At 35.2% G+C, this 6,265-nt stretch overlaps 1 pseudogene; it reads right to left on the reverse strand.

The window, feature by feature from the left end:
- Positions 1-1,755: 1,755 nt before the first annotated feature.
- On the reverse strand, positions 1,756-5,130 carry LOC100973885 (large ribosomal subunit protein uL30-like; annotated as a pseudogene).
- Positions 5,131-6,265: the final 1,135 nt, after the last annotated feature.

A 6,265-nucleotide genomic window follows, 5' to 3' on the forward strand; every position in this document is an offset into this window, starting at 1 on the left:
TAAAGTTGCCGCAAACCACATGTGACGATGGAGCTTTTGATATGCAGCTAGTCCAAACAAACATGCTATAAGTGTGAAATACACATTATATACACATTAAATACACATTATATTTTGAACACCTAGATTTTAAAAGTTTGTAAAATACTTTCTTACAATGATTTATATTGATCACTTCTTAATGATAACATCCGGATATATTTAGTTAAATAAAATACTAAAATTAATTTCACCTGTTTCTTTTTAATATTTTAAAATGTGCTACTAAAATTTTAAAATTGCATATGTGGCTAACATTTGTAGATTATCTTATATTTCAATTGAACCGTGCTATTCTAGAGGAAATAAAAACCACAAAGAAAGAATCATGAATCATGTGGGTTCTCTATGATTCTAGAAGCTAGAACACAAAATTCTGAAGGAAAAATCATTTTCCATCTATAGTTCTATGATCAGGACAATTATCAACCAAGTATGCAAAAAATATAAAGATATTCTTAGGTATGTAGGTTCTCAAAAAATTTATCCTGAATACATCCAATCTTAGGGAAATACTGGCTAATATTCTCTATTAAAATAAGTAACCTAAGAATGAGAAAGGTATGGGATTAAAAAGAATAGCAAAATCAATACTTTCCTATTTTATTTCTGATAGAGGAGAGAAAAAAGGAATGTCCAGGAGGGATAAAGGCATAGCAAGCAACAGGTTCATGTGAGCACTCTTCATAGGGCTCCAGGAGATATTTCTTAAAGAAGATGAAATTGAGATATTGCTTTATGTGTCTCTATTTCCTGAGGGAAGATACAGGATTGGGAGAAAGTTTGGGGTTAAATTGGTGCTAATTTAATAGAAATTAAACAATTATACAATGATTAACTGCAGGACAGAGAGTTGTACGGGAAATGAAAGCAATCGGTTTACTGCATATCTTATTTGAGAATAGTGTTACTGTAGTCCTGTAAATATTGAATATCAATCAATTGAAATTATGGTATAACTCTACGGGAGGATAGGGAGATGAGAAAGAGGAAATGTAGAGGGGTAAGGGAAGAAATGAAGCTTCATCTTCATCTGCCATAATGGGTATTCTTTTCACAAAACTAAAACTGACAAATCAAGAATGAGCAAACATATTACTTAATAATATCAAAGAAATTTCTTAAAATATCAGCTTTAATAGAATTGAATGTGGCTGCTTGTAGAGAGGAGAAAATTGGACAAGAAGAAGTCGTCAGGAAAATTGCTATTTTATTTAACAACATTAATGGAATATTTAACCTTAAACTATAGTCATATGTAACTTAGACTTTTACAAAAACTGATACATAAAAAATGAGTACAACTTCGGTAATCTGAGGATTCATCATGTCCAAAGTCTGCAAGTCAATCTAATGACCCATAGGCCTAAGAAGGCCCAGTGTGCCAGAAAGATATCAGGCAGAAACGTAGCTTACGTTTTGGATTGTGTAATAAATTAATGAGTCTGCTAATCTGGGGTAAAGTAAGTAAGGAGTTGCCCTTTTAAGAACTGGGATAGACTATCCTCTGTATCTAGGTAGCTGGGACCATGCTTATAGCATCGATAAAAGGACATGACTAGCCAAGAATCCAAGCCCACAATTCAGAGAAATCCTTGGTTCATTCTTGGGTTAGGGAACCTTCTCCAGGTGTATTTATTTTCAGGTTTTTTTGTTGTCGTTGTTCAGTATGAAAGCAGGTACAACCAGCTTAGAAAAATAATCATGGTAGACACCTTAGTTCATTCTTCTAATAAGCCTGTTGATCTGGTCCTCCCTCTTGTCAGCATCTCCTCCTTCTGCAAAATGGATGGCTGTTTTCTTTATTCTGCCTCATAGAGAAGATAATTTGAAGGGCCACAGGAAGTTATTTGCTTCTTTGAAGCATTTTCCGACAGTATAGATCTCATGAATCAGATCCTCCATGCAGATGATGCCATAGTTACCAAGAGATCGAGCAATCAAAGCATGATCTCTTGAAGCAATTTTCTTCTTATCTATTTTGCCATAGCCACCCTTGTAGGTTAGTTCATTTACTGACTTTAGATTTGGGTTCCCCCATGCATTCTATGGCTCTACAATCCTCAGCATGTAAATTAAAGCCTTGTTGATCTTCACACAGGTTCCATTGAAGATTTGATGAAGGCGAAGAATCTGCAACACCTTTTGGACCTTTGGGCTCACACCATTGATACCTCTGATCTTGATGACAAAGGCCAATTTGGGTTCTGCAGGTACATAGAAGTTGCCAGCTTTTCTTGCCATCCTCGCCATTTGAATTTCAGTTCTGTAAATCTGCCTATATTCCTTGTAACAGTGCTTCTCTTTTTCATAGATAAGCTTCCTCCTTGCCTTTCAAAGCATCTTTTGGGCAAACTTCTTTCTCAGGCACTTGATCTTCAGCTCTGTGAAATTCCTTTGCTTTTTCTTAAGGGTTTCTGTCACAGCAGAAACCTCCTTCTTCTTCTCTTCTACACCCTCCATGGTTCCAGTTGGAAAAAGAGGAAGTTCTATTTTCCAGTTTTTAAAGAAATTTTCACATTAGGGAGCATTACAGGAACTCAGAAAGAAGCTTGCATCTACAAAATAGAAAGAATACACAGTTGTCTCAGTTGAGGAGAGAATTGTGCGTGTGTTCCAAAATCTTTTCTCTTTGCAGTATAACAATCTCTTGGTAAATAATAAATTGCCATTTTCTTTAAAGTGAATTATTTAGGAAATATGGTTCCTCTCAATGTTTTTGAAACTGTCTTAAAATAAATTAGTTGCTATGTGTATAAACAACAGTTCTTTCAGATCATTAGGAAACATTTTAACCAGTTTCGTTGTTAGGGAGAACAATTACATAAGTTGGTCAGATGCGTTAGACAAAAGGTTTTGGTTAAATCCAAGTCTGGGTCACTTCGCATCTCCTTCTAATTTAAATTAGATTTAAATTTCCTAAACGCCCAATAGTTACTTCAGGAGATTAGGTGGAAGAACATGAATGAATTGGCACAAATATATCAATATTCTTCATGAATTAGGGATGCTCTGGTAGAATGTGTGTTTCTATGGAGATGAGAATAACTCTGAGGCCATTGTCATGGTCTTGAATGACTGGGGTTCTAATAATTCAGCAACATTCTGTGCTTATGTATAAACTACTATTCATAGCAACCGGCCCATTGACATTTTTGCAAAGCCATTTTTGACACTCTATTAAAGCTTACATTTGTTTATATATAGAGTGAATATTTTAGGAAATTGAGGCCTGTGTTTTTTTTTTAAAAAAGAGAAAGTAAGATTTATTTATTCTACGATCAGCTATTTTAAAAACAAAGGGATTACAATTAACACTTGAGCCTGGAAGTCTCCTCACATAGCAAATTGCCAAAGAATTCCTTCTTAAGAAGCAACAGAGTTATTACAGATTCCTGTCCGCAGTCTGCTCCCTATCCATAAGCTCCTGATCTATGGTATATTTGCTGAATTGTCAGTGAAGTTTCTGCAGAGAAAACTGCCCTCAGTGCTGCATAGAGGAAATAATGCTAGAAGTAGAATCAAGCTGGCTTGCTGCATAATCTCAGCAAAAACACATAGATAGCCTCTCTGGGTTTTTAAGAAAATAAAAAGAAAGGCCAAAGATTAGAAAATATATTTTCAAAATATGTATTTAATAAATCACTTGTATTAAGAATATATTAAAAACTCTTATAGCTCAATAATAAGAGAAAAAAATCTCAATTAAAAATGGGCAAAAGATTTGAACACACTTCATCAAATAACATACACAAATGGCCAACAAACACATAAAGAGATGTTCAATGCCATTGCTAATTACCCAAATTCAAATTAACCTCATAATAAGATATTACCACATACTAGAGTTTAACAGGAGTGATAGATAGTACAGAAAATCAGGAGCAATTTGATTCTTGTCTATACCCTGATGGGCTGTTTAAATTGTCTTTTAGAAATTCTACTTTTTGCCAGAAGAATATCTAGTTTTCCTTTAGGAAGAGCATCTGCATCTAGTTGTCATCTCAGATTTTCTTAGAACCAAAAAGCATTGCCTAGAGTAAAATGTTTCTACCCTCTCTTTAGGTTCTGATATATTTTTGTAGCCTGAAATCCTTCAGTATAATTTCTGACCAAAATAGGGCATCCCACCCCTAGAAGAATTTGGATAAAATTCTCATTGCAAGCTTTGTCTTAACTCTTTCAATGAGAGAAAGAAGTCAATGGATTATAACACTGAGGAGATTCTTGGATGATTCCTCTGAGACGGGAATAACACAACCCAGAAAATGTGTTGAGCATTCAGGTGTAAGTAGAAGATGTCTGTGGTTCCTCTACCACATTATGAATCGTAAGTAACCATCAGAAGGCCCATCGCCACCTGCTTGCTTAGGATTTCTGACCCAGGACAGTGAATGGAGAGCCTTGCCTTAGCTTTGAATTTCCAAAACACCCAGGCTCATGGTACAGTATAGTATATGGGGACAGAGATGATAAGTGTCAAAATTTGTATCTTTCCACATAAGGCTTGGATGATAGGAGGTTTTTAAGAAGAAAAGCATACCTGGAAAAATTTTATATTCTAAGGGTTAACCTATAGATTAAGTATCTTAAGTTTGTTTTTTCATATCCATCATTATGAAGTACTTAGGTCCAGGAGATCTGTTTGGAAAAACCAGTGAAGTAATCATAAGGACAATTCTAGGAACAAAATATTTATGCACCCCTATTTTTTGATGACTTAGACTCATTAAGGAATTTCAGCACAAATGCACAATTTTCTCAACAAATATTATAAAAAAGATACTGAAAAGGATGGGAGAAGAGAAACAATTGGGGAAATAAGCATTTGTAAGAACATAAAATGTTAAGAAAAGCTAAACACATGAGAGTATTTTATTAACGCTTTCATTCCCATAAAGTAGGAGAGTTGAGGTCTAATAAGAATGTTAAACATTAAAGCTAAAATTTAAAATTTGAGATAAGAGAAATCAAATTGAAAATAAAGGCTAAAACCAAATTCTAAAACGTCTGTAAAGAAGCAGTAAAAGTTTCAGGCAAAATGACAAAACCCAATGGGATGAGAGCCTGAAGCTGTTATTCTAGATGAGATTAAGGATAAGGAAGAATTAAGAGCTAAAAATATGGAAGTAAGAAAAAGCTTAAAGGGGAAAATTGTGAGAAAATTTGAAATATCATAGAAGATAAGTCATTTTGACATATTACCAGAATTATTCTTCAAAATGGAATAATCCTATGATGATTTGTAAAATGGCCATTCTTTAAAAAATTTTACATTGCAGTTACAGAAGGATGATTCGCTTGTAGTGGGGTGGGCCATTGGATAGTGAAAGGCAGGTCAGGGGTGTCAAGGTGCCCCAACCCAGTATGTGCAGATGGGATGGTGGGATCTAGGTAGATCCATGATGAGAACAGAGGGGACAACATGGAGTCTTGTTGGAAAGGCAGACTTTGTGATAGCTCTTGCTTGATTTTATATCTTGGTGGACCATCAGATTCTGATTTTAATGCAAATACATTCCATTCCTTTAAATACATACACTCTCTTCCATATGTATTATAAATAAAAAAGAACTTATTTAGAATAGCTCTGGGCTCACTCATGTTTTTGTATATTACTGTATCCTTTTGGAGCTGTTTTCCAAACTCTAGAGGCACCATTCAGACAGAAGAAATCAATTTCAGACACGATGGGATAACAGTTTTCAACTCACTGGGCTGCAAGTTTGCAGGTGAGTCACATAGCCTAAAAGAGACACAGACAAACAGACAGAGACACAGGCGGGCTTACTGAGACGTGGGAAGAGAGAGAAGCAGAGAGAGGATGAAGAATTATCAGGGAAAAGAAACAATAACATCCTTGATTTGGGCCAAGGTTTTGCAACCAACTTCATGAAATGCATCTGATGTCTGCAACTGAGATGTCTATTGCAGCAAAAAACCCAGAGGCTCCACAGCAATTTTATGTACTGTTCTTATTCTGTGTTTTGTTCTCAGTGGCTTCTGGCCCTTAGCAGTGAATATTTATAATAACAGGGATGGTGATTTGTTGGGAAAAATGGTCAGAAGGGAGAGAAGTAATCCTGGTTTCTCAATGCAAACAAGGAAAAAAAGGATGGATTTTCTGGTGGCAGTACCAGGGAATTAGGGTTTTTCAGTTCATCTACAGAACATACTGGAGAAAAGTGACCAACATCTAAATATTCCATTTGCTTATAGAAATAAA

Source organism: Pan paniscus, chromosome 6 (genome assembly GCF_029289425.2).
Source record: "Pan paniscus chromosome 6, NHGRI_mPanPan1-v2.0_pri, whole genome shotgun sequence".
Lineage (NCBI taxonomy): Eukaryota > Metazoa > Chordata > Mammalia > Primates > Hominidae > Pan > Pan paniscus.